A 12,102-nucleotide genomic window follows, 5' to 3' on the forward strand; every position below is an offset into this window, starting at 1 on the left:
CATCTGTGGCCACCCTCCCAGCAGTGTCTTCTCTCTTCATCTGTTGATCTTATTTCTAGTTGATTTCCACATCCCTCATGGTCCTACTTCCTCAGCAACTGGCCCTTATCAAGAACTGAAACTAAACTGTTGCCCTTTGCATCCTTCCTTAGAAATATTAATTTTCAACAATAACATTGTTGTAGCTGTCCTCTGGCTACACCACGGTGCTATCTATCCTACAGAGTGCTGTTGAGGTTACTGTAGACCTTCACTGCAAAACAGTGTGTTTTTATCAATTATTTGGTGACGTGAATATATTTTGTATAGTTTTATCTAAAAAGGATAACTTTTTAAATGTTTTACCATTTTTATGAAATTCACTGAGGGGGGATGATCCTACCCTTCCTCCTCTGAGGAGCCTCCGCTGTTAACAATACTGAAGTGTCTGACAATTTACTACTGGAGAATACAGGAGAACTAATGTCTTATACCAGTGTCATGCTTCAGATATCACTGTTGTTGACAAAACACATTACCAAACTTACTCACATATGTCCTCCTATTTCCACATAATCTACCACGGTTCCCCGTCCCAATAGGGTACGAACCAAACTGTCGCCTTATTGCTTAAGACACACAAATCATTTTCAAACTATGTTTGAATGTCTTTTTGCTTTTCCAACCATGGGTGAGGCTCTCCTATCACCATTCACATTCCCACTCACTGACAATGTTTCATCTTTAAGCACAGATATGCTTGGATATCTCCTATTCTCCACAGTATGCACTTCCTTCCTCTGTCCATCTACATGGACTACTTCTCTACAACCTACCGTACTAGTACACAAGGATGACAATTTATCCACACACACTCTCTACGGCCTCACGGCCACCGTGGCTGGGCTTTCACCCCCCCCCTTTACAGCTCTAGCAGGGAACCAGCCCCACTCTGGATTTACCACCTAGGACGTACCCTCTGCAGGGACCAGCCTGCTTGGGCTTACCTTTCGAGACTTACCCTATACTTATATGAAGCTAGCAGGAACCAATCTGTTGACCTTATTTCTAGTTGATTTCCACATCCCTCATTGTCCTGCTTCCTCAGCAACTGGTCCTTATCAAGAACTGAAACTAAACTGTTGCCCTTTGCATCCTTTAGGAACATTACTTTTCAACAATAACATATTTCAACAGAATATGAGCTTTCTGCATGTCCCCTTTTATCACCACACACCTAGTTCCTCTTGACCCTTCCTTGACCCCTAATATATACATTCCCTATACATGTAAAGTAATCAATATGTTTTAGTATGGTAACATGAATAAGTATATTTCAACAGTTCTAAAGTGTCCTACAAATTCATGTTTGTATCTGTGGCGTTATGTCGTTTGTGACCGCATGAGCAGTGTCATTGAGGATATCTCCATTTTAAAGAAGTTTTTTATTGTGGCCACTAGTACTGTACATCAACTCTCCCACATGTGCAGTGCCTTCAGAAAGGATTTTTCCACTTTTTGTTGTGTTACAGCCTGAATTGAACATTTATTAAATTGAGATTTTGAGTCACTAGCCTACACATAATACCTCATAATGTTAAAGTGGAATTATCCTTTTCCAATTTAACAAAAAATGTAAAGATGAAATGTCTTGAGTCAATAAGTATTCAACCCTTTTGTTATGGCAAGACTAAATAAGTTCAGGAGTAAACATTTGCTTAACAAGTCACATAATAAGTTGCATGGAGTGTTTAGTGTTTAAAGTGATTTTCTAATGACTACACCCCATCTCTGTACCCCACACATACAATTCTCTGTAAGGTCCCTCAGTCTAGCAGTGAATTACAAACACAGATGCAACCACAATTACCATGGAGGTTTTTCAATGTTTACTCCTGAACTTATTTTAGGCTTAAAATAGCAAAGGGGTTGAATACTTATTGTCTCAAGACATTTCAGCTTTTCATTTATAATTCATTTGTAAATGTTTCTAAAAAATATTATTCCACTTTGACATTATGGGGTATTTTGTGTAGCTCAGTGCCAAAAAAAATCTAAATTGAATCCCGTTTAAATTCAGGCTTTAACACAACAAAATGTGGAAAAAGTCAAGGGGTGTGAATACTTTCTGAAGGCACTGTAGCAGTAATGATAGAACGCATCAGATAGGAATACACAAAAATGTCTACTACAGCCGTATGTTTAACATTAAACACGCACAGTATACTGTACATTAAATCTCAGACATGTATAATGGACAGAGCTCATAAACCTCTAATGAGAGCGAGCAGATAGGAATACATTACAGCTCTCTCTCTCTCTGTGTGTTCTACTGCAAAGGTCTGGTCTCATTAACCCACAGTTACACCATGCAGCAGCCAGCAGGATAGACCCTGAGGTGACGAAAAGCCATTGTGAGCCCGTCTCTCTCTCTCTCAATTCAATTCAATTCAATTCAAGGGGCTTTGTTGGCATGGGAAACATATTTTACATTTACATTTACATTTTAGTCATTTAGCAGACGCTCTTATCCAGAGCGACTTACAGTAGTGAATGCATACATTTCATACATTTTTTTTTTATGTTAACATTGCCAAAGCAAGTGAGGTAGATAATATACAAAAGTGAAATAAACAATAAAAATGAACAGTAAACATTCCACTCACAGAAGTTCCAAAAGAATAAAGACATTACAAATGTCATATAATGTATACATACAATGTTGTAACGATGTACAAATGGTTAAAGTACAAAAGGGAAAATAAATAAGCATAAATATGGGTTGTATTTACAATGGTTTCTGTTCTTCACTGGTTGACCTTTTCTTGTGGCAACAGGTCACAAATATTGCTGCTGTGGTGGCACACTGTGGTATTTCACCCAGTAGATATGAGAGTTTATCAAAATCGGGTTTGTTTTCGAATTCTTTGTGGATCTGTGTAATCTGAGGGAAATATGTGTCTCTAATATGGTCATACATTGGGCAGGAGGTTAGGAAGTGCAGCTCAGTTTCCACCTCATTTTGTGGGCAATGTGCACATAGCCTGTCTTCTCTTGAGAGCCAGGTCTGCCTACGGCGGCCTTTCTCAATAGCAAGGCTATGCTCACTGAGTCGGTACGTACATAGTCAAAGCTTTCCTTATGTTTGGGTCAGTCACAATGGTCAAGTATTCTGCCACTGTGTACTCTCTGTTTAGGGCCAAATAGCATTCTAGTTTGCTCGGTTTTTTTGTTAATTCTTTCCAATATATCAAGTAATTTTATTTTTGTTTTCTCATGATTTGGTTGGGTCTAATTGTGTTGCTGTCCTGGGGCTCTGTGGAGTGTGATTGTGTTTGTGAATAGAGCCCCAGGACCAGCTTGCTTAGGGGACTCTTCTCCAGGTTCATCTCTCTGTAGGTGATGGCTTTGTTATGGAAGGTTTGGGAATCTCTTCCTTTTAGGTGGCTGTAGAATTTAACGGCTCTTTTCTGGATTTTGATAATTAGCGGGTATCGGGCCTAATTCTGCTCTGCGTGCATTATATGGTGTTCCACGTTGTACACTGAGGATATTTTTGCAGAATTCTGCATGCAGTCTCAATTTGGTGTTTGTCCCATTCTTGTGAATTCTTGGTTGGTGAGCGAACCCCAGACCTCACAACCATTTTCTCTTTCTCTCTTTTTCTCTCTCTATCTCTATTTTCCTCTCTCTCTTTTCCACTCTCTCTCCCGCTCTCTCTTTTCCTCTCTCTCTTTTTCTATCTCTCTCTCTCTTGGTCTCTCTCTCTCCTTCTCTCTTTCAATTAAACTCAATTCCATTTGCTTTATTGGCATGACTAAACAATTTACTTTGGAAATTAAGTGATTAATTTACAATATTAACATAATAAAAATAATAATAATCAAGATTGTCAACGGGACAATCGGTAACAGCAATAATGTTCTACTCATTAACCCCCAGTTACACCATGCAGCAGCCAGCAGGACAGACCCTGAGGTGACGAAAAGCCATTGTGAGCCTCTCTCTCTGTTTTCCTCTCTCTCTGTTTTCCTCTCTCTCTCTTTTCCTCTCTCTCTTTTCCTCTCTCTCTCTCTCTCTCTCTCTCTCTCTCTCTCTCTCTCTCTCTCTCTCTCTCTCTCTCTCTCTCTCTCTCTCTCTCTTCCTCTCTCTTTCTCTCTCTCTCTCTCTCTCTCTCTCTCTCTCTCTTTTCCTTTCTCTCTCTTTCTCTCTCTTTCTCTCTCTCTCTCTCTCTCTCTCTCTCTCTCTCTCTCTTTTCCTTTCTCTCTCTCTCTTTTCCTTTCTCTCTCTCTCTTTTCCTTTCTCTCTCTCTCTTCCTTTCTCTCTCTCTTTTTCTCTCTCTCTCTTTTCCTCTCTCTCTCTTTTCCTCTCTCTTTTCCTCTCTTTTCCTCTCTCTCTTTTCCTCTCTTTCTCTCTCTTTTCCTCTCTCTTTTCCTCTCTCTCTTTTCCTCTCTCGCTCTCTCTTTTCCTCTTTCTCTTCTCCTCTCTCACACTTGACGTAACAATGTACTTTAGAGTTTAATTGATTCATTTACAATATTAGCGTAATTAAAATAATTATCAAGATTGTCAATGGGACAATCGGTAACAGCAATAATGAAGGGTAAGAATAACCATACAATGGACAATAACAATGGCATAGAGGACATGTGCAGGTTGGTTGGTCGGTCTGTCAGACACTGTCCCTCATGTTATGGCAGGCAGCAATGTAGTGCGTTGCCAACCCACAGCTCTCTGCGTCCTCCCCCAACAGGACGGGTAGCCTATTCTCATCAGAGAGGTCTTTAAAACCTTGAATAACGGTTTCAATTTTGGGGAAATTACACTTTCTAATTGTTTTATATTTTTTATCATTTTGTCAGAAAATGCAGCTTTGTCTCGGGTTCTGCTGTGGTGCGGTGGTTGCACAGCCTTTCCTCTGCAGGGAGCCAGGTTTTCCTGTGTCTACACTTCTCAATGGCAAGGCTGTGCTCACTGAACCTGTACTTTGTCAAGGTTTTTCAAAGGTTTTGTACTGTTGATTTAGGACAGATAGCACTGCATTTTGCTTTGTGCTTGTGCTTCCCAGTAGGTAATGTAGTTCATGTAGCTTTGGCTGTGTTGTAATTTGGTTTATTCTGTTTGATTGGATGTTCTGGTCCTGAGGCTTCAGTGTGTTAGTAGAACAGGTTTGTGAACTCAGCCCCAGGACCAGCTGGATGAGGGGACTCTTTTCTTTGCTCAGCTCTTGGCATTGCAGGGCCTGGTAATGACATGGAAGTGGTCGCTGTATTTTAAATGTTTCCAAAACTTAATTGGACTTTGAGTTTTTATTATTAGTGGATATTTCCTAATTCTGCCCTGCATTGTTTGTAGTTTTCCTCTGGACACGTAGGAGACCCTTACAGAAATCTGCATGCAGGATTTCAATGGTGTGTTTGTCCCATTGGGGGAAATCTTGTTTTGCAAGTAGACCCCACACCTCGCTGCCATAAAGTGCAATTGGTTCAATGAGACATTCAATTAGCTTTAGCCACATTTTAATGGTTCAAGGTATTCAAGGTATTTCAATTTGAATTAGTTTTTTAATGGTGTAGAATGCCCTTTCTCAGTTCTCTCAGCCTCATTTTATGGCTATTCTTTAAAAGTGCCTTCCTCACCATCTTAAATAAGCATGCCCCACTCAATTTTTAAAAAAACTAGGAATAGATATAGTCCTTGGTTCACTCCAGACCTGTCTGCCCTTGACCAGCACAAAAACATCCTGTGGCATTCTGCATTAGCATCGAATAGCCCCTGTGATATGCAACTTTTCAGGGAAGTTAGGAACAAAGATACACAGGCAGTTAGAAAAGCTAAGGCTAGCTTTTTCAAACAGAAATTTGCATCCTGTAGTACGAACTCAAAAGTTCTGGGACACTGTAAAGTCCATGGAGAATAAGAGCACGTCCTCCCAGCTGCCCACTGCTCTGAGGCTAGGAAACACTGTTACCACCGATAAATCCACTATAATTGAGAATTTCAATAAGCATTTCTCTACTGCTGGCCATGCTTTCCACCTGGCTACCCCTACCCCAGTCAACTGCCCGGCACCCTCCACAGCAACCCGCCAAATCCCCCACCATTTATCCTTCAACCAAATCCAGATAGCTGATGTTTTGAAAGAGCTGCAAAATCTGGACCCATACAAATCAGCCGGGCTAGACAATCTGGACCCTCTCTTTCTAAAATTATCTGCCGAAATTGTTGCAACCCCTATTACTAGCCTGTTCAACCTCTCTTTCGTATCGTCTGAGATTCCCAAAGATTGGAAAGCTGCCGCGGTCATCCCCCTCTTCAAAGGGGGTGACACTCTAGACCCAAACTGCTACAGACCTATATCTATCCTACCCTGTCTTTCTAAGGTCTTCGAAAGCCAAGTTAACAAACAGATTACCCACCATTTCGAATCCCACCGTACCTTCTCCGCTATGCAATCTGGTTTCAGAGCTGGTAATGGGTGCACCTCAGCCACGCTCAAGGTCCTAAACGACATCATAACCTCCATCGATAAGAGACATTACTGTGCAGCCGTATTCATTGACCTGGCCAAGGCTTTCGACTCTGTCAATCACCACATTCTTATTGGCAGACTCGACAGCCTTGGTTTCTCAAATGATTGCCTCGCCTGGTTTACCAACAACTTCTCTGATAGAGTTCAGTATGTCAAATCGGAGGGCCTGTTGTCCGGTCCTCTGGCAGTCTCTATGGGGGTGCCACAGGGTTCAATTCTCGGGCCGACTCTCTTCTCTGTATACATCAATGATGTTGCTCTTGCTGCTGGTGATTCTCTGATCCACCTCTACGCAGACGACACCATTCTGTATACTTCTGGCCCCTCTTTGGACACTGTGATTAACTAACCTCCAGACGAGCTTCAATGCCATACAACTCTCCTTCCGTGGCCTCCAACTGCTCTTAAACACAGGTAAAACTAAATGCATGCTATTCAATCGATCACTGCCCGCACCTGCTCGCCCGTCCAGCATCACTACTCTGGACGGCTCTGACTTAGAATACGTGGACAACTACAAATACCTGGGTGTCTGGTTAGACTGTAAACTCTTCTTCCAGACTCACATTAAGCATCTCCAATCCAAAATTAAATCTAGAATCGGCTTCCTATATCGCAACAAAGCATCCTTCACTCATGCTGCCAAACATACCCTCATAAAACTGACCATCCTACCGATCCTTGACTTCGGTGATGTCATCTATAAAATAGCCTCCAACACTCTACTCAACAAACTGGATGCAGTCTATCACAGTGCCATCCGTTTTGTCACCAAAGCCCCATACACTACCCACCATTGCGACCTGTACGCTCTCGTTGGTTGGCCCTCGCTTCATACTCGTCGCCAAACCCACTGGCTACAGGTTATCTACAAGTCTCTGCTAGGTAAAGCCCCGTCTTATCTCAGCTCACTGGTCACCATAGCAGCACCCACTCGTAGCATGCGCTCCAGCAGGTATATCTCACTGGTCACCCCCAAAGCCAATTCCTCCTTTGGTCGTCTTTCCTTCAAGTTCTCTGCTGCCGATGACTGGAACGAACTGCAAAAATCTCTGATGCTGAAGACTCATATCTCCCTCACTAGCTTTAAGCACCAGCTGTCAGAGCAGCTCACAGATCACTGCACCTGTACATAGCCCATCTGTAAACAGCAAATCTATCTACCTACCTCATCCCCATACTGTATTTATTTATTTATCTTGCTCCTTTGCACCCCAGTATCTCTACTTGCACATTCATCTTCTGCACATCTACCATTACAGTGTTTAATTGCTATATTGTAATTACTTCGCCACCATGGCCTATTTATTGTCTTACAGTTTTTCTCAATTGCTAAAACACAATTTCTGAAACCTTGCTCCATTTCCTGAAAACATTAAACACAAAACCTCATCTTCAAACACTATTTACATAACCTCTGACTCCTCTCTCAAAATGAAACATTCGCCTCAAAACAGTTTTACCTGTGTTCAAAATCAAACACTGCTCTCAAATCAAAAGCAAAGTGATCAAAATGATATACACTCTCAAGCAGTCAGTAAACAATTCACCGAAAAATAGAAAACACATTGTTCAAAACATACAATTCTCAGGGAGAAGTACATTTTTAATCGAAAAAAAGATTCATATTTTTCCTTCATTGTCTTTTGATGAACGAAAACAAGTTCTATCATAGTAGCTCAAAATGGATCAGAAATTATTTGCTCTTTGCAATTTTGTTTTTGTTCTTCCTCCTCCTTGTACCCCTATTTATACAGTACTGTACCCTGCATCTCACAAACTTGTCCTTTGTCTCTGTGATACTCTAATTCTTGTTCTTTGTTGATATGAACCTGCAACCAGTCAAAATCTATTAAGCAGTCAGTACTATTAATAAATGGAAAGCACAATGTTCAGGGCCATACAACTTGTCCATTGTACAGTATACAGCCTACAATGCACTGTACTACAGTATACAATACTAAAAGGGACAAAAATCAAAGGAGTAAACATGTGATCAATGTGCTTCTTCTTGTCTGTGGGCTGGGTCAGGCCAGAGCACTTCGTCCACATCACAAGTAATATTGTCCCTCTTGAGGCAACGGGGGAAGAAGCCTCTTGTGTGCCGTATCCAGCCCTGACATGATTCCTCACCTATATCACCACAGGATAAATCCATGGCTTGCAGCAGATTTACTCTGGTGTAGGGTTGTCTATCATACACTTTCCATCTCCAAGAGGAGAAAAACTCCTCAATCGGATTCAGGAAAGGCGAGTATGGAGGGAGGTACAAGTTCATAAACTGCCCATTGATGTTAAACCATTCCCTTACCTGAGCAGCTCGGTGGAAACTGACATTGTCTCACACTATCACATAGGTGGGAATGGGATTCTCATTTAGCTCTTGACCCTGCTGCTCTTGAACCTGCTGCTCAAATAAAATATCTCTTAGATTGGAAATAAATCTTAGAAGGTGCTGGGTGATATATGGCCCGAGTGTAACATGGTGATGTAGAACACCATGGTTGCTGATAGCAGCACAGATTGTGACATTGCCACCTCGTTGACCAGGGACTTCAACAATGGCCCACTGTCCAATCATGTTTCGGCCTCTCCTTCTCCTCTTTGTTAGATTGAAGCCTGCTTCATCGACAAAGATGAACTCATGGGGTCTGTCCAAGGATTCCAAGTCAAATATTGTCTGTGTAGAAATACAATATACTGTATGTAGGATTTTGTAAGTCGTACAGAGACAGTGCTATACTGTAGAGTACAATTAGGCATACTGTATGCACTTCTGATTCACATACATTGTATGTACTGAAGAGTAATGTCATTCACATAGTATGTGTTAGTACTGTAGACAATCTGGATTACAGTAAATGTTTCTGAATGTACACTTACTTCCACATACTGAGCTCGCAGTTCTTTCACCCTTGGTGAGTTGCGCTCAAAAGGTACTCTGAATACTTGTTTCATTCGCATCCTGTTACGATGGAGAACACGGTCAATTGTGGAAATGCTCACACTGTCGATTCCCTGGAAGTGTGTGTTGTCTTGTATCACTTGTTCCTGGATTTCTCTGAGTCGTATTGCATTATCTTGAAGGACCATGCCAACTATAACGGCCTCTTGCTCCCGAGTGAATATAGCTGTCTTTCCACCTGCATGTGGCAGCCTTGCAATTCTACAAAAAGTAGTTGTGCAGTTACAAAACATATTCATGCAGTACAATACATACAGTGATTAACTTTACAAATGTCTATTGAAACAGCTGCATATAGTGTAGTACAGTAAATTAGCAATTACAAAAATACAGTAGCATACTGTACCTGTTCTCTTCTCTGAATGTCCTTACTATGGTGGACACAGAAAATCGGCTCAAATTGGGTTGCACTCTAAGTCCTGCTTCCCTCATTGTCAGTCCATGGACAAGAACATGGTCTATAACTGTTGCTCGAATTTCAACAGATATTTCCACTCTTTGTCTTCCTCTTCGTCCTCCTCTTCCTCTTTCTTGCCCTCCTCCTCCTCTTCCTCCTCGTCGCCCACCTCGCATACGCACTCGTCCTCGTCCTCTCACATTGTTTCTTCTTTCCATTCTCAGACTTTCTCCTTCCCACCTTCAACAACCTGTTTGCTCTCTGAACTGGCTTATATTGGTTGTGTTGCATCATTTGAAACAGGTTAAATCAATTTTGAGTGGTTGTGTTCAATCAATGACTTGTGTTCTCTATCTGTATTTGATTGTTGCCACTTGTGTTTACCAGTATGGATGACATGTGCATTAGAGTGCAGAATGTGTTTTGAGAATGAGAATGTGTTTAGAGTTTTGCTGAAAAGTCTAAGTGAGATCTGCAAATTGTGTTTTACCATGTGAAATGGTTTAAGGTATTGATAACAGACTGCATAATTAGCTAAATGAGTCCAGGGAACTGAGAACTTTGTTCAGCCAATGGGTTTTAGTGTTTTAGCCATTGAGAAAAACTGTAACTTACGTCATTTGCACTCACTGTTTATAGACTTTTTGTTTTCTTTTGTTCTACTGTATTATTGACTGTATGTTTTGTTTATTCCATGTGTAACTCTGTGTTGTTGTATGTGGCGAATTGCTATGCTTTATCTTGGCCAGGTTGCAGTTGCAAATGAGAACTTGTTTTCAACTAGCCTACCTGGTTAAATAAAGGTGAAAAAAATGTAGGTGTCCAGTTGAGTTTATCTCTACACCTAAGTAATTATACTGTGTACATTACTATATATTCTGTATTTTGTACCAATTGAGAACTTTGGTCTAATTCCCTGAGATCTGGATCTTCTCTGGAAAATTATTGTATATTTTTACTGCCAGGGTCCAGGTCTGGAAATACTGCTCTATCAGGCACAGGCTCTGCTGAAGGCCATGTGCTGTGTGTGACCGCAGGCACAGGTCATCTGCGAACAGCAGGCATTTAACCTCTGAATTGTGGATACTAACATGCTAACAACGTGTGTGTGTGTGTGCGTACGCGCTGTGTCTGTACAGGTATCTGTGTACATTTTTTGGATGTATTTCTCCCCATTCCCTGGTAGTATAGTATAAACACACACATACACATAACATGAAGCCCCAACGCAGTTGGACGTCCTTTCTTCTAATCGTTTGTACACTTTAACAATTAGCCAGCTAACAAGTCGTTACTACGCCCTGCGCCATGCCCCTCCCTGCTATCTGACTGCCTAATTGAGTCAGTTGTATCTGAGGAGAAACCCTGTGCATAGTTACTATGACAACACGATACGGAAGAACACAGAGGATATCAGTGTGTTCTGTTCACCTCACAGTTACACCTGACTGTCTTCATCTCAGGGACCCCGCTCTCTGTCTTCATCATGGAGCTGACACTACTACCTACTACCAGGCCTATGGCAAAAGAGGGGAGGACGGGATAGCCCACTGTCTGTAAAAGTCTGGATGTAATAAGTCAAGATATATGCCACTAAGTAAGACACTTTTTTCCACTTTTTTTCCTACAGTACATTTTACTGTAGGATGTATATGACCTTGGCCTTGGCCAACTGAGGAATATGTGTGTCAACAGGCCATGTTGGACAGGCCATGTTGGACAGGCCATGTTGGACAGGCCATGTTGGACAGGCCATGTTGGACAGGCCATGTTGGACAGGCCATGTTGGACAGACATGTTGGACAGGCCATGTTGGAGCCTGGCAGAAGAGGTATTAGCTACTGTACTGTGTTAACACAATGAGCTGGCCAGGCTCCAGGCTTATTGACTGAAGGAAGCCTTACTTACTGGATCACTTGTTTGTTTGCTAACACAGTTGACCTAATCTAGTGACCACTGGCCAGCTAGGCTAGTGAAGAGAAATAATGAATCAACAGGAATTGAAGTTTGAAGTGTGACTCTAGGTGTGGTGTGAGAGTGGACTCCAGATGTTATGGAGAGAGTAAATGGCATGCAACACTTACAAGGATGACTTTTATAGCAGTGAACCAACTGGACATCTATACTCCACGTTGGCACCAAACCTCAAACATTCCATGACAACAGACATTCTAAATCACATTTTCTGTGGAACTGTCTTCAGAGACAAATGGAAATTATTTGCAATGA

General features: G+C 41.6%; 1 protein-coding gene across 8 annotated transcripts in view; it reads left to right on the plus strand.

Moving 5' to 3' along the window:
- The window catches only part of LOC115157389 (receptor-type tyrosine-protein phosphatase S), a 122,704-nt gene that overhangs the window by 31,827 nt on the left and 78,775 nt on the right, over nt 1–12,102 (plus strand). The gene's annotated exons all lie outside the window — the stretch shown is intronic.

The sequence above is a fragment of the Salmo trutta genome, chromosome 21 (assembly GCF_901001165.1).
Source record: "Salmo trutta chromosome 21, fSalTru1.1, whole genome shotgun sequence".
NCBI lineage: Eukaryota > Metazoa > Chordata > Actinopteri > Salmoniformes > Salmonidae > Salmo > Salmo trutta.